Here is a 17607-nt window from a genome sequence, read left to right as displayed (position 1 = left end):
AAAACTACATTTATCCCACTAGCCACTGCCCTTACTGTCAGTCATTTGGTAAGTGACCTTTGGCAAGCCATTTATCTGTTACAGACCTGCATTTCCTCACTTATAAGCATTCTTTGTAGGATTGTGGTGGAGATTAAACAAGATAGTACATGTACAGAGTTTAGCAGAGGGTCTGATCCAAGTTAAGCACTCAGCGAAAATTGTTCTTATTGGTAGTGTTGATAAGTATGGCCTCAGAGTAAAATGCATGCTGTTTGTTTATTTAACATCTATCCTAAGGGACCGTGCTAGACTAGCAAAGAATGACTTGACTGAGGACACATATATAAATTTTAGAATTTTGTAACCCCAGGCCAGTCACAAGAGATTCACGTTCCCCTGGTAGACTATTGGGGGACAAACTCTCTCTGTTCCCCAGGCTTTCCTCCTCCCAGTCAACTTTAAAGACACCTCCACCACACACACCCCAACTCCTGTCAACAGGAGTACTGGACTTTAATTTGCCTCTTATCCCTCCTTCTCCCTTCCTTAGCATTGATGTCCGTAGGTGAGTTTGCCTGGGAAGAGTGAAGGTAAATGCCAGAGCATCTCTTTATTCCACTGGCCTAATTGCAAGTTCTTAGCAAGGCGATAGCATCCCACTCCAGGCACATATTAACCTGGGTAGCCGTCAGAACCTGTGGTTCCATTTTATCCAATTCAATTCATCAGGCATTTATTAACACTTAACAGCGCTGGGCCCTAGGGATACAAGGATGAAATGTTGCGGACCCAGCCTCCAGGAAGCCCACCTAGAGCAGTAGGCATGATGACCTGATGAAGTTTCATCTGAGCTGGGTTTTGAAGTGTGGATATGAGTTACTTGGAAAGTAAGAAAGGAGTTCAAGGAGGCATGAGCAGCAGGTGTGGAGAAACCGGTGGGAATTGTGGTGTATGGCAGTGAAGGAAATGGTTTTAAGCTCAACTCTAACATGCAATACCTCAGCTTTTATTGGCCTCATCTCACAAGCCTCAGTTTTCTGTTAAAGGAGCACAGAAAGAGTTCCTTTGTTATAGACGGGAATACTAAGTGCATGTAAAAGGCTTACTTTTTGTTACTGGGCACGTGGTAAGTGTTCAGTAAATGTCAGTTACTACTACTATTATTATTGTCATGTGCTCTCATAAATTGACTTTCAAATCTACTGACTTGATCAAGGTTTTGCACAATGACAAATGGGAGAATTACTGGGAATTTTATATTTTAGTTTTCTTTTAGGCTAATGGTGAAATGGTGCCCTATAGTCACAAATAATGGACAAAAAAAATGCCTTGCTGACCTTTCTTTGCTAAAAGAAGAGGGAACCTAGTTAACCTCAGTGAAGCCTGGGAGAGAGGGGCTCAAGATGGGAGAACTGTGCATCCTGAAATGGCAAAAGAGTGAAGGATGGCTATATTGAACATATTTGGAGAGAGGAGAGGGACTAAACATTGTGTAAGTATGTACTAATAGAAGCTGTTAGAAAATGGAGGCTCTTTAAAAATAAGACTCCATGTGAGGCGTTCCATGAAGTGTTGGGAAAGCCCTAGGACTGACTGCAGTGACTGAAATGTACTCAAGAAACCCAGGCCAGAGTTACTGGCGCCCTTCCTCACAATTGGCCTTGACTCCCTCTCCACTTGTGTGTTTTCACATTGACTTGATCCTCAGTGGAATAACTGAGCAGTGGCTGTAGCTCAGTAGGTAGAAAAACCCTCTAACCTTTGAAGAGGGAAATACCCAGTAGCACCATTGAGAAAAGAGGTTGTGTATAGAGTTTCGTTCTTAAATTTGCTTTGCCAAGGAGAAAGCCTGTGAGAGTGAAAGCAAGGTGGAACTGGGGTCCAAAGAGAGGAAGTAAACTAGATGCCATGTTAATTTGTATTTTTGGAGAGTATGTCTGCAGTTGATATATAACTTGGTTTAAACATTTTTACAACCTGCTAAAAATTTGGGTTTGGGTGGTCGATTTTCATTTGGAAGAAAAGATTTAGGAAGACAGTATAGTTCTGGGGGCACAAGCATGGCTACCTACAGGAGACAGGTTTGAAAGGAAAATAAGTGATACAGCCAGCTGAGTACTTTGGAAATTACGTGCCCAGTGATAAAGGGCAGCTCCCAACACAGCTTAATTCAGTCATCTCCTCCAAGAAAGTTGGCCCCTGTGGCCAGAGTTTTAGATTTTCCCAGAGAAACCAGGAGTTTGGAATTTTATGTGAATCTTCCTGCCTTTCAAATATTAGCAACAAAGCCATTTTTTCCCCCCAAGATCAACATAGAAAACAAAAAAAGTGGGCTATTTTAGGTCTGTGGACTTTTCCATTTGCAGCGAGTATCAAGATGAAGAGAAAAACGCACAGCCTAGGAGTTAGGTGACTTAGCTGAGAATAACACTGCCAATTCTAGTGCCAGACACAGTACTTGGCATGGAGCACATTCTCAATTTGTTTTGTTTTGTTTTTGAGGTAGAATCTCATTCTGTTGCCCCAGGCTGGAGTACAGTGGCATGATCATGGTTCACTGCAGCCTTAGCCTCAGCTTCCCAGGCTCAAGTGATCCTCCTGCCTAAGCCTCCTGAGGAACTGGGACTACAGGCATGTGCCACCATGCCTGGCTAGTCTTTAAAAATTTTCTGTAGAGACGGCATCTTGCTCTTCCTCAAATGGTCTTGAACTCCTGAACTTAAGCAGTCCTCCTGCTTTGGCCTCCCAAAGTGCTAGGATTACGAGCATGAGCCACTGTGCCCCAGCCTCAACATGTTTTTATTGAATAAATAAAGCAGCTGAGATCATCTCTCTTGGTTTCAGTCTTTTCATATCTAGAATGGAGAGATTGGAGTCAGCCTTCAAGGTTTCAGGTTGCTTTGTTTTATTTTTTTCCTCCCTATTCCCTCTCCCGCAACAAGCTCTAATTTATAAGATCACAACTGTGTTTTCCTTGTAGGATTCATTTCTCTAGCCCCTTTTCTTCCCTCTTATGCACTCTTTAAGAAGCTAGGGTGCCAGTCTCACATTAAAGCTTGGTGATTTTGCTTATAAGTTAAGAAGTTAAGTTTATTCTGTTAAAAACAAGACTGACTTGGTTTAGCCTTTTTTTCTTTATTGTGATTAGCAGGTTTATACTTAATTTTGACAGACTGTATGACATAACAAGAGGTGATTCAGATTATGCCTTAAGTTGCAACAAAGTTCTGAATCTTAAAAGCACACAGAAATGTTACTCCTAGAAAATAAGCCATTTTCCCTGTAAAAGCCAATATAACACTGCCCATGTAGCATTGTAGGCTTTTCTCTGTTTAAAATGAATGATGGGGTGTTTCTGAACCCTTTGGGCTTCTGCAGTATATTCTTTTATAACACATTCTGGTGATAGCTCTATTTTTAAAATACATTTTTTTACTATCTTGGACAAGATCATTTTTTGTTGCAGTTATCACAAATCAATTCAAAAAATAAGCTCATAAAAAGGGGGGGCATTTACCCTAGATGCCAGGGGCTTCTTAGAACCCTAGGGAAGCTAGGGAAGGAAGTGCTGTGGGCCACTCAGGGGCTATGGCGGTAACAAGAAAGCCCAAGAACACTCCTGTGCAGAGACCCTCCTTCCCTCCCTCCTTCCCTCCCTTCCTTCCTTCCTTCCTTCTCTCTTCTGTCTCTCTCATTTCTCTCTCTCTCTCTCTCTCTCTTTCTCTCTCTCTTTCTCTTTTTCTCTCTCGTTTTTTCTCCTGGGACAAACAGGAGATTAGTGACCTCTTGGGTCAGATTCACTCTGAGCAGCACATTCATTCTTTCATTCTCCCTTTGCTGACTGTCTTTTTCCTATAGACTGAAATAGCACTTAGAGGTAGCTTGCAATCTCCACCAAACTAGACCCTCTTCATCTCAATTTCTCGTTCTAAGAAGAACACATTGACTGTCTCAGTTTGTGTCGTGTGTCCAGCTTAGACAAAGTTGGGAGTAAGTAGTTTGTAGCCCCATAGTAAAAGTATGACTTGGCATGGAGTTGAGAATTACATAGTTCTTAGAAAAAAGGGTCAACATAGGCTAGGGAGCTCCTCTAGGAGAAAGATGTCTTATATAATCTCCCTTCCCCTTAAAAAAAAAAAAAGAGTTAATAAACTGATGCTTCAAGTTATGTCTTCTTTCTTTCTCTCCCACTGCTAACTGACCATCATTTAAAGAAATCTTTTTAAAAATTATATTTGTTGAATGCTTATTACGTAGTAGTCGTTGAATGAATAAAAGGTATCAAGTTTAATGATTCTAAGAAAATTTTCCAAGTCTATTTAAAATGATTTCTTTTTAACTATTTCTCTTTGCAAAACAAAATTAAGTTGCCATTGAGGCAGTTTGGTGTACTGGAAAGGGAACTAAATATCACCAAAGGCCTGGATTCTAGTTAGTTTCACACCACTTGTTTGCTGGGTAATATTGAGCAAATTATGACCTTTCTCAGTCTGTTTCCTCAGTAGTAAAATGGAGATCATAGTAACAGCTCTTTTGAACACAGGGTTATTAGAAGATCAAATGAGAGAATACATACAAGCATATAATAGGTTTTTCCCCTACTAAAGAAAGGCTTTTGACCCCTATTCTAAGTAGAGAAGTTACTGTTTTTAAATGTTTATTTTTAGTAACTGCAACTATCATTTTTCTCTAAGAATTGGATTTCCTATAAAGCATTTTTACAGTATGCAACTAGTAAGTGATGAATTCTTTTAAAACCAAAACTATCCTGAAGGAGATGAGTATTCTGAATCTGATGACTTCCTTGGATACTTTGGAGAAGTAGCAGCAGTGTCCAGATGGAAAACTGAAAAATGGCTTCACCTAGTGAAATAAGATCAAGTGCGGAGTCTAATCTGATGCTGGTGTTGTTCTGCCTTCACCTTCTGTCTACTCTGAAGGAATCACCATCAGGGTGGTGAATGCTTATCATGAACATAACGTCTTTATTGACTGCCTCTATCATGGCAATTTGTAATTAGCTTTGAGTGATTTTTGCATAGCTATAAAGTATTTAGGATTCAAAGAAATGCATTTTGGCTCAGGACAGACATGTTAAACAAGAAAGCAGCTTTTATTGGAAGTAAGGCAGAAAAGGAGCACTAAAATGGAAATCAGAGAAATTTTTAAAAAGAAAGGAGACTGGGAAGGAATTAGAAATCTGAAGAGAAACATCTGGTTTATAAAGATTGTAGGAATGATTTTAAGCATTACCGAATAGCATTTTGAGTGGATAAAATTGACACTTTTAAAAAGGGAGAGGGAAGCAGTATGACCTGGAAATAACTTAAAACCTAATAAAGATAATTATGAATAAATGTTCAAAACATGGCATATAATTTCAGCCACTGATTTTCAGAGATGCTTTATTCCTATCTTAGGATCTCAGGCCATAGAAACATTTGGTTACCATTTTAGAGTACATGAAAATAAATAAAAATTGAGCAAAGCAATATTACCTCCTCCATATCTTGCTTTATAGCCAGTGAGGATTACAGGGAGAGAAGTATATGAGTAGTGATTTTTTCATATGAGCTCAGCCTGTCTTGTGCTTTATACCTTGACAACGTCTGCCCCATAGCTGTGTCATTGCCCGTGTTTGCTGCTTTTTCTCTTCTGCATGTGAGATTTGAAGACCAGCTTATTTTCTAACTTTGGTTTGTTAATCTGTAATTTCTTGACTCCTTAACTCATTGCTCCTCTACAAATTAATTAAAAAGCACATTTTACCTGAAATATATGCACACAACTATGAAGATAATGGAGCACATAGTTTCCTTGTGCTTTTTAGGAAGATGGTTCAATTGAATTTTTGTTTCCTGTTGAAGTATTAAAAATTGCTTTTATAAACTGCTGAAATGATAAAGAAGGACAGCGTGAGCTCTCCAAATAATAATCTTATTCAATCTGTATTTTTAAAATCTGTGATTTGACAAGTTTCATAGGAGCAGGCTTTCTGAATCGCCATTTTAAAAATTAAGTGGAAACTCATTAGTGCAAATTACATACAATGATTTTAAACCCCAGGAGGCTAACTGTGTACATATTGAATAGTCATTTGTTCTTAGTTTATTGTAAATATAGCCAATTAAGTTCATTGTAACACACACACACACACACACACACACACACACACACACACACGCAAATCACATTTGTTATAAAATTGGTAAAATGTCTTGAAATTTAACAGTTTGACATCTCAAAGCACATATAATTTTGGAATATCTGGCAACCAATGAGACTGTATGTTTCTGATTAGCTTTGTCCATCCACTGTTTCATCCATTTGCCTTTTTTCTGTTTTTGTAGATCTGAACCGAATTAAGACGAACGAGCTTTCACAATTGCAGCAGATGAAGATCCATTGGTAAATCGATCAGGATTTTTGGCCTACCCTCCAAAGAAAAGGTAACTGGCTGTTCTGAGATCGCAAGCACAGTTGAACAAATACAGTGCTTCCAGTTATAACAGAGTTTGAGTTTTACCAAAGGATGATAGTTTGTTAATTTTGAGGCATCTGTGTAAGATCTCAAATGTTAAATGTAATCCTGAATATGATCTTAGAAAAATGAAATGACAATGAATTTAGGAGTATGATATTATTAGGTATTTGTTTCTCAACACAAAAACTGCTAAATAACATGCCCTCCAAATTTGTTAAAATTGCAGGAAGACTTTAGTTATAGAATCCTCCTTCTCTCCCAGTCTATACCCACTTTTTTCTGGAAGTTATCCAAAAGTGTGCTCTTGTTTCTTTCCAGCACCATTCCCCCAGCTCCTGTTTTCTTGTCTTTCCATGTAATGTAGACCCAGCTGCTTAGGGCAGGGAAGATCCTAAGCAAGACTGTAAAACAGGCAGGCGTTCTTCAGGCACACTTTCTGGGCCCAGTGCCTTTGCCCAGGCTGCCAGACAGCTCTATGGTAATGAGTAGTCTCTGATCATTACAAAAATAGCAGCCATCATTAATGGAGTGTCTTTTTTTTTTTTTTTTTTTTTTTGAGACAATCTCACTCTGTCACCCAGGCTGGAGTGCAGCGGTGTGATTATGGCTCACTGCAACCTCCACCTCCTAGGTTCAAGTGATTCTTGTGGCTCAGCCTCCTGAGTAGTTAGGATTACAGGTGTGCACCACTACACCTGGCTAATTTTTGTATTTTAGTAGAGATGGAGTTTTGCTATGTTAGCCAGGCTGGTCTCGAACTCCTGACCTCAAGTGGTCCACCCGCCTTGACCTCCCAAAGTGCTGGGATTACAGGCATGAGCCTCCAATGCCTGGCACATTAATGGAGTTTCTCACTGCATGTCCACCATTGTACATTTACTGTTTTGGGGAGGATAGTGGTGAAATTTCACATAATACAAAGCAGAAAATTCCTGGAGGAATTTTGATTAAAAAAAAAACAGGGCTGAATACAGTGGCTCACACATGTAATCCCAGGACTTTGGGAGGCTGAGGTGGAAGGAATTGCTTGAGCTCTGGAGTTTGAAACCAGCCTGGCCAACATAGCTACACCCCCAACTCTAGAAATATTTTGTTTTATTTTATTTTATTCTGGAGTGCAGTGGTGCCATCTCAGCTCATTGCAAGCTCCGCCTCCCGGGTTCTGGAGCAGCTGGGACTACAGGCACCCGCCACCATGCCCAGCTAATTTTGTTTTTGTATTTTTAGTAGAGACGGGGTTTCACCATGTTAGCCAGGATGGTCTCGATCTCCTGACCTCGTGATCCGCCCTCGTCGGCCTCCCAAAGTGCTGAGATTACAGGCGTGAGCCACCGCGCCCGGCCTACAAACAATTTTTAAAAATTAGCCAAGCACGATGGTGTATGCCGTATAGTCCCAGCTACTCAGGAGGCTGTGGCAGGAGGATCCATTTGAGCTCAAGAGCTTGAGGCAGTTAGCCATGATGATGCCGCTGCACACCAGCCCCAGCGACAGCAAGACCCTATCTTAAAAAGCACACAACAACAACAACAAAATTATTCTCCTACTTCTGAAAGGAATGAGATAACTTACAAGTTAAGGTGCAGTTTAAGATGAGTCATTAAAGACTAAAACAGAACAGAATGGAAACAAGATTAAAGGAGTTTCAGCCTCTGGAATCAATTATCTTACATACTTAGGTAACAAATGTGATGCCACAATCAGGTTTTAGGCAACTGTAACAAAAATGGTAGCATTTCAGACAACACATAAAAGATAACATTTTTACCATTAACAATCTGAAACAGCTTCACAGAAAGTGTTTTAGTACTATTGAGATGTTTAAAAGAACAATTTGGGGAGCTATGAAGTCTCTACCTTGAAAACAGTCTCTTAAAATTTTTCTGGACTAAAGCTGAAGGGATATGCAGAGATATCTTTCAGTGATCATTGAAGTCATCACACTGAATGTTGTTCATTGTGTCATGTCTGCAAGGTGCCAGAGAAGAGAGAAACAGGCTTTCCTGTATGGTGTCCAGTCACTGACAATGGAGGAGTATAGGGAGAAGCTAAGAGGAAACACGTTTGGCAGAATGCCAAAGGAGCTCTTTAGTGCCTGTTTATGGAGTTTTTACTGTGTGCATGGGGATTGTCCCTGGGAGGAAAAGGAGAAGAATAGGAGGTGATTTACACGGACTGCAGTGATAACTTAGGGTTTTTTGAATATTATACCAATGAAAAGATTAATATGATGCCAGGAAGTAAGTGACCAAGAAGCAGAGAAAGAAGAGGAGTCACAAGTTCAAAAGTCTCTAGAGACCAGAGAGACCAGAGAGGGGAAATAAAGTGAGCCAGGTGGAACTGTGAGAAACCATCCAGTCCATGATCCACCTAATGTGGCAACCCCTTCTCAGCAACAGATTGTAGGCCCAATATCTGTTCATGCAACAAAGATTTATTGGGTGCCAACCTACGTGCTATGTTCTCTTATGGGCACTGGGGATAAATTAGTAAATCGAAAGGACAAATATCCCTGCCATTGAATTGGCGCTTACCTTTTTTTCTTCATTAACAAGTAAAAATTGGATATGTTTATCATGTACAGTATATTCTTTTGAAATATGTATTCATTGTGGAATGGCTTAAATCAAGCTAATTAAGGTAGGCATGACTTCTCATACGTATGTTTTGGTTGTGAGAACACTTATCTAGTCTCTTTGCAATTTGCAAGAATACAACACATTGTTATTAACTATAGTAAGCATGTTTTGCAGCTGAAGTTCTTGAACTCATTCTTCCTAACTGAAATTTTGTACCTTTTGACTAACTTTCCCTAAACCCGTCACCTCTATCCTCTGGTAACCACCGTTCTATTCTCTACTTCTCTGAATTCAACTTTTTAAGATTCCACATATAAGGGAGATTGTGTCCTATTTGTCTTTCTTGGCCTGGCTTATTTCACTTAACATAATATCCTCCAGGTTCATCTGTGTTGCTGCAAATGACAGGAGTTCTCTTTAAAAAAAAAAAAAAATACAGATAGGGGTCTCACTATGTGTCCTAGGCTAGTCTGGAACTCCTGAACCCTGGGCTCAAGTGTTCCTCCCACCTTGGCCTTCCTTCCAGAGTGCTTGGATTACAGTTGTGAGCTACCACATCTGGCTGGATTTCCTTCTTTTTAAAGATTGAATAGTATTCCATTGTGTGTGTGTATATCACACAGTGGAATATTATTTAGCTATAAAAAGAAGGAAGTATTGATAACATGCTCCAACATGGATAAACCTTGAAAACGTTTTGTTAAATGAAGGAAACCAGACACAAAGGCCACATATTATGTGGTTTCATTTAATATTCAGAATAGGCAAATCCATAGAGACAGAAAGCAGATGTGGTTTTCAGGGGTTGGAGAGGGAATGTGGGCAGTGACTGCTTGATAAATACAGAGTTTGCTTTCGGAGTGATGAAAATGTTCTGGAACTAGATAGTAATATTGGTTGTACTACACTGTGAATGTACTAAATGTCACTAAATTGTACGCTTAAAATGGTTAAAGCCCAGGTGCAGTGGCTCATACCTGTAAATCTAGCACTTTGGGAGGGCGAAGCAGGAAGAATACATGAGTCCAGGAGTTTGAGACCAGCCTGGGCAACACTTGAAACCCTGTCTCTATTTAAAAAGTACAAAAATTAGCTAGGCGTGGTGGCATGTGCCTTTAGTCTTAGCTATTTTGGAGCTGAGTTGAGAGGATCACTGGAGTCTTGGAGGTTGAGGCTGCAGTGAGCCGTGATTACACCAGCTGGATTGCACTTGCGCCTGGGCAACAGAGCGAGACCTTGTCTCAAAATAAATAAATAATAATAAAATGGTGAAAATGGTGAATTTTAGTTATGTGAATTGTATTTAAAAAATAATGGCATTTAGAAAGACTTTCAGAAATGTGTACTTTATGTCTTAGACATGAGAAGGTAGTTTAGCTAGAGTGGAGTCTTTGTAAGGGGCAGTGGTGGATGCTAAGGGTGGGAAAAGGTTTGGCTAGATATTGAAAGATATTGACTGGCCAAGGAGTTTAGCAGCTATAAATATAGCACCATATACTCCATGAGGAAGAAGGAAACTCAAGAGAGGTTGGTGCTCTGGGAATTGCAACTAAAGATGAAGTTTCAAGCAAAGGCAGTGGCCTGTAGTTTTATCAGTCTGTGCCGTTGCTACTCACCTAACAGAGTTTTGTGGCAATCTCACAAAAGTTTCAATATTTAGAGTTTCTTCTTCTAAAAAAAAAACTTTATAAAAGGATAATCATCTTTTAAAATAATCATCCTGACTATAAAACTATGTTGATAAAAAATCTAAACATTATATAAATATATATGCTAATAAAAAGTTCCTTTGAGTTTAAAGAATTAAAGCACCTTTAATTCTTTTACCCCTTGCTTCTCATATGGTAAATCCAGAGTTATCTAGACTGTTTTTTGCATAAACTTAGCATCATCATCATCATCACTTTTTCACAAAAATAGGTACATATGATTCATAGTATTTTTTGCATGTTTCTTTAAAAAATGTTTATCTTGGTTGTCTTGCACTTCTTTTTTTTTGGACCATTACAGTATATGCTATTTTATTTGTAAAAACAAAAAGTTGAAAAGTAACGGTTACATACCTCTATTAGAGGACGAATTGTTATAAAATGTGAAAGTAGCTAACACACACTGAGCACTTAATATGTGCCAGGCACTATTCTGAACATATTAATTTATTGACTCTTCATAAGCTCATGAGGTAGATATTATTGTTATCTTCCTTTTGCAGAGGAGCTAACTGAGGTACAGATGAAAAAGTTGTCCTGCCAACGTCCAGAGTTAGGTAGTGGCAGAGATGGGTTCCAGGACCAGCTTCATCTCCAACTCATGTTCCCATGAGGAATGCTGTGGCTGGTGGTGTCAGATTTTACTTAGGATTTTTTCAAGAAAAGTCAATCTGGAATTTTTTGTGAAATTTTCCAAGTTTTAATGTTGGCTTAAAAAATAGCTTTATTGATATGTAATTCAAATGCCATAAATTTACCCCTTTAAACTGTACATTTAATGGTTTTTAGTGTATTCACAATATTGATTGTATAACTGTTTCTTCTATCTAGGTCAAAAACATTTTTAGCACCCACAAAGGAGACCCCATCCCATTCCTAAGCAGTCACCCTCCATCTTCTCTTCCCTCAGCCCCTGGAAACCACTAATCTTCTCTCTGTCTCTATGGATTTGCCTATTCTGGATAATTCACCTAAATGAAATCAAATAATTTGTGACCTAGTTGTCTGTCTTCTTTCATTTAGCATAATGTTTTCAAGATTCATTCATGTTGGAGCATGTATCAGTGCTTCATTTTATGGCTGAATAATGTTTTTTTTTGTTTGTTTTTTTGAGATGGAGTCTCACTCTATTGCCCAGGCTGGAGTGCAGTGGCACAATCTTGGCTCACCACAAGCTCCGCCTCCCGGGTTCAAGCGATTCTCCTGCCTCAGCCTCCCAAGTAGCTGGGACTACAGGCGTGCGCCACCATGCCCGGCTAATTTTTTTGTGTTTTTAGTAGAGATGGGTTTCACTATGTTGGCCAGGCTGGTCTTAAACTCCTGACCTCATGATCTGCCCGGCTTGGCCTCCCAAAGTGCTGGGATTGCAGGCATGAGCCACCGCACCTGGCAATAATATTCTTTGTATAGATATACCACAATTTGTTTATTCATTTGTTGATGTACATGTGCGTTGTTTCTACCTTGTGGCTTTTAGGAATAATGCTGCTAATGAATATTAGTGCACAAGTATCTCTTTGAGTCTCTGCTTTCAGTTCTTTTGAGTGTATATCTAGAAGTGGAATTGCTGGATCATATGCTAATTCTGTGTTTAAGCTTTTGAGTAACTACCACTGTTTTCCAGAATGGCTACACTATTTTACATTCCTGCTAGCAATGTATGAGAATTCCAGTTTTTTCATATCCTTGCTAACACTCTTCATTTTCTGTTCTGTTGTTGTTGTTGTTGTTTATTACAGCCATCCTAGTGGGTGAGAGGTGGTATCTCTGATTTAGATTTGCATTTCCCTAATGACTAATGATATTGAACTTACTTTGTTGTTTTTGTTGTTAATTTACCGAGCTGAAAGAGTTCTTTCTACATTCTAGTTCAAGTCCCTTAATCAGATATATGATTTGTAAAAATGTGTAGGTTCTGTGGGTTTTCATTTTCTTGATGGTATCCTTTGAAACACAGAAGTTTAATTCTGATGACATTCAATTTACCCATTTGGCTGTGTTTTCATTTAGATGGAGTCTCACTCTGTTGCCAGACTGGAGTGCAGTAGCGCAATCTGGGCTCACTGCAACCTCTGACTCCCTGGTTCAGGTGATTCTCCTGCCTCAGCCTCCTGAGTAGCTGGGATTACAGGCACGTGCCACCACACCCAGCTAATTATTGTATTTGTAGTAGACATGTAGTTTCACCATGTTGGCCAGGATGGTCTTGATCTCCTGGCCTTGGGATCCGCCTGCCTCAGCCTCCCAAAGTGCTAGGATTATAGGTGTGAGCCACTGTGCCTGGCCTTGGCTCTGTTTTTAAAAAGAAATACATGATAAGTTAGATTCCAGCCCACTAATCACCCGCTTGTGATTGCTGCTCTGCTGCCACTGCCCCAGAAACCATTTGGAAAAATCCTCATGCTTTTTGAAAATACCTGTTTTCCAAAGAGATGGAGCAAGCTCTGGAAGGCAGGAAAGGCAGATTTCTCACCAGGAGCAATTTTGTTTTGGTTCCCCTTTTCCATTCCTGAAATTCCTTCACTTAGAACACCTTGATGTAGACGTGGGGGCATAGTAGGAAGTGGACAGAGGATCAAGGCCTCAAGGTCTTGAAAATTTTATGTTGATCAAAAGAGAATACTGGTTAAAATAAAAGATTAAATTGGTGAAAATAAATATTTGCCTTGAGCCATAGATGATGTCGTTTAAAATCAGAATGACCATAAGAGTGTAGTTAGTAATTGTGTTTCTAGGAAGAAAGGTTTATGGACCAGTACACCTAGAAGTAATTTGGGGTAAGGTCTTACTCTTCATATTTCTTTATGTGTGTACTTGGGAGGAGAGGAGGACAGATAACTGTATTCATTCATAGTCATTCACACACCTTAGTGAAAAATAGTTAAATCTGCAGGAAAAACTCTACCAAGAAAACTCTACCAAAGAAAACCCTACCAAGAATAGGAGAGCTTTACTTTGGAGGTGGAAAGGGAGTGCAAGTTTTTGTGGAACAGTCTGTTGAGAAGCAGTACAAACCCAGATAGGCTCCTGGACCACGGTGCAAAGAGAGAATGGGGGAAAGTCAAGGGTGCCATGTTTACTGGATCTATGGCTTTGCTTAGAGCTGGACCTTGGCTGAGGAAAGGAGGAAGAAACATTTGTGTTATTCTTTCCCTCTTATACTAACACACCTGCATTGTTAGTCCTTGGGTTCACCCCAAAGGCATTTTGCTGACCACTTTAGAGACATGGTTACAACTCATCTTATGGTTTGTGGGAAAGTGGGTTCCAGGTTCTAAATAACACCCTTATGTTGGGAATGCAAATTGTTGATCGCTGGGAGACTAAATGTATGTCTCATTGTCACCTTGATTTCAGAGCATATACTCTTAACTCTGAATCCATGAAGTCCTGTGATACAGAGGTGGGGATGAGTTCCCGTGTGCTTAGTGAGAGGGTTCAGGAAAGAGTTTGTTAAAGAAATGGAATTTGTGGAAGAACTTTGAGTGAACAGCAGGATTTCAGCCAAGGGAGGGAAACTATTATAGATGGAGTGACCTATATGAGCAAAGACTTGGGAGCTGGGAGTTGGATGGAGTTGGGGTAGGGGCATGTTTGAAGTTCTGAATTTGTCATTTGGGTTGGACCATAGACTACATGCAGGAGGCAATTGAACCCTGTAGAAGTGGTGGAGCTGAGGCAGGGGCAGACTGTAGAGGACCTGGAATGCTAGGAGAGAAGTTTTTATTTATTTTATCAGTCAGTGGAGAGCTCCTAAAAATGGTAGGGGCTAAAGCCATACTTCAGCAAGATTGGTCTGATAGTATAGCATACATAGATTAGAATTAGGGCTTACTGTGTGACAAGCGTGGTGCTAATAATAATAGCTGACACAGTGTGCTTTTGCACTGTTAATTTCTTAATGTTTCTCATAAAGTAGTTACTCCTGTTTTACTCATTTTATAGATGTAGAAACATGCACATAGAGGCTAAGTGATTTCCCCAGAGTTATACAGCTCGTAGTGGTGGAAGTGGGATTCAGCCTGGGCAGATAGGCCCTAGAACCCATGCTCTTAATGGCTGAGCCCAAAAAAATGGTGATATTTACAGCATTGTCAGTGCAAAGGTACATGGGAAATTATGTTTAATAGTGTGTTTAACCTGCATTTTATGGTAGCTGAGGCAGTACACTAGAACTCTATACAGTCAATTTCCTTTTATAGCTGAATATTTGTCCAGCTTTTCCATTCCTTGTTTTCTTTTTTTTTTTGAAATGGGGTCTTGCTCTGTCATCCAGGCTGGAGTACAGTGGTACGATCTCAGTTCACTGCAGCCTCTATCTCTCAAACTTAAGCAGTCCTCCCCGTCAGCCTCCCAAGTAGCCGGGACTATAGGCACATGCCTGCATGCCTGGCTGTTTTTTTGGTTTTTTTTTTTTTTTTTGTAGTAGAGACGATGCCTCACTGTGTTGCCCAGACTGGTCTTGAACTCCTGAGCCTTGGCCCCGCAAAGTGCTGGGATTACAGGCGTCAGCCCATCACACCTGGCCTCCATTCCTTTTCTATAACTTAAAACTTTCCATTTTTAAAAAACTCCTCAGCCTAAAGACTTTAAATCAACATTTCAAATCAAGTTTGTCATAAAACTACAATCCAGTTTTAAATCCCTACAAACATTGGGCATTATTAATTACCTTTTATGTTATAATTATTACCTTTTATATGTGTATTTTGAAATTTTCTTCTCTTTTCAAGCAATTTACTATTACTGGTGAATGTTTCTTTGGGAGAGTTCATATGTACATGCAAACATATGATTAAGAAAACAGTCCAAAAATTCAAGGCTTTGAGATGTTTAGCAAATGATACATTTTACTATAGAATGAGTATGTGTACAGGTTAAGTTTTTAAAAAGCTATTTATGTCTTTAAGTCCTCACTGTTGCAACTGTCCTTATTATTCCTAATTTTGCACTTGATTGCTATCAATTCCAACCACTGAGCTGATGAATTCAATTTACTCTTCCCACTCTTCTCCCTCTACTGGAATACTGATATTCATGACAAGCTATAAGGTATTTCACTAGAGGGAGCATAGTTAAGGAAAGGCATGCCTCTTGTGCAGAATACAGCCCTGGCTCTTTCTGGAGAAGAAAGAAGGAAAGGGAAAGATGTAGTCAGAGGAGTGAGAGAGGATTTGAACAAAGGCTCAGCCAATTTTAGGAGGATATAAAGAAACCAAAGCCAACACATTCCTAATTCAGTGGATCTGAGTTTCTTGCTGCTCAAATGACTTCAGTCCTTTGGGGTTGATAATGGAGAATCTCTGTTACCAACCCTGTAATTTACACAGATAAGTATACTGTACTTACTGCTTTTCAAGTTTATTAAAATGTTGTATTGGGACTGGTGGTTTTTTCCAAGTAAAAACGGTTGTGTGGGATCTTGTGTCTTAGAAATGTTTTGGGTAGTTTTTGCCTTTTTACATTAAACTGGATTTGATGTTGGAAAGGTCAACTTTTTGTTTTGTTTTGTTTTTGTACATTGTGATACCTTTGGCCTTTGAACAAAACATTTTATGAGTGCAAAGAATCCTTTTTGTAAAGAGAGACTTGTTACCCTTGGCATCTACTGAGAACATCCCTAAATTTGGGTGATGAGATAAGACCACATTTTAAATACGTCCTTGGAAGGGATGAAATGCACAGAATTTGCAGTACTTCACCTCTGACAGCCCAGTTCTTAAGCCATATACAATCTAGTTGGCGGTGACAGTTTTTTTCCACAAGAGTGTTTTGATGAATTGTTTCCCCTACTTCCTACTTTTCTCACATACTCAGTGAAATTACTATCTTATCTTCACCCTGGTGCCCAGTAGAGTGCCTGGTCTGTAGCAGGCAATCAGGAATTGTTGGATACATTGAATACTCATTACTCAAGCCATATAAAATGAATATTACTTCAGTTTGCAGACAGTGAAGTTCCTCAGAGTTACAAGGCATCATCAGAAATGTACTGGCAGAATCTCTGATTGATATTATACAGGCATAATACTATATTAAAATAGCATTAAGTGAATATAAATTGTATTGCCCTGGTGTGGTGGCTCATGCCTGTAATCTCAACACTTTTGGAGGCCAAGGCAGGAGGACTGCTTGAGCTCAGGAGTTTGAGACCAGCCTGGGCAACATTGTGAGACCTTGTCATCTCCACACACACAAACACACAAAAAATTTATATATATTTATGTTCTTGTTATAATTTGGTGGTATGGAAAGGGAAGATTATCTAGGTAAGAGGTCATCAAGTTCTTTACTGTGGGCCTGTAGATAATACAGCTAAGTATTGGGTTTCTGTGTACTCTTGTTTATAAACAGTGTGCTTTGCATAAGGAACACTTTTAAAAGTTGCCAAAATTCAAATATCAGATGCACTGCCTCAGCTTGCTGTTTTGACTTTTTTTGGTGACTCATTCCAACTTTAAGGAAACCTCTAACAACCGTGGATATCAGAACATTTCTAGGAGTTAGGACTTTTTTATGGGTGAAGAAAGAGTGGATAAAATGCATTGTCTGCAGCAAAAGAGAATTGGTTGGAGAAATACCAGGAAATGCCTGTCAATCTCTTTTCTGCACATCCTCTTCAGTTTGATAATGAGTTTCCTAAAGGATTTAGCTGAATTGCTCAGTTTGATATAAGACATTTATTTATAGTGCTTATTGATGAGATTCCTCAATGATTGATAGCTGCTATTAGTTTTGAGTATTGAGGAACTCAATAATTGGTAGCTGCTATTCGTAATAATTTCCCTTAGTAACGATCATAATGCCAAGAGGATACTTAATATTTTTCATTTTAAGCCTGGTTGTGTTTTAT

At 39.3% G+C, this 17607-nt stretch overlaps 1 protein-coding gene across 12 annotated transcripts in view; it reads left to right on the top strand.

Moving 5' to 3' along the window:
• The window catches only part of ATXN7 (ataxin 7), a 151655-nt gene that overhangs the window by 28034 nt on the left and 106014 nt on the right, over window positions 1-17607 (top strand). For all 12 annotated transcript variants that reach the window (XR_004182146.1, XM_031663220.1, XM_031663216.1 and 9 more), the window contains exon 2: window positions 6333-6431. The gene's annotated coding sequence lies outside the window, so the exon portion shown is untranslated. The remainder of the gene's footprint in view (window positions 1-6332; window positions 6432-17607) is intronic.

Source organism: Papio anubis, chromosome 2 (assembly GCF_008728515.1).
Source record: "Papio anubis isolate 15944 chromosome 2, Panubis1.0, whole genome shotgun sequence".
Taxonomy (NCBI): domain Eukaryota; kingdom Metazoa; phylum Chordata; class Mammalia; order Primates; family Cercopithecidae; genus Papio; species Papio anubis.
The sequence above is the reverse complement of the archived record's forward strand: the minus strand, read 5'-3'. Positions and strand labels throughout refer to the sequence as shown.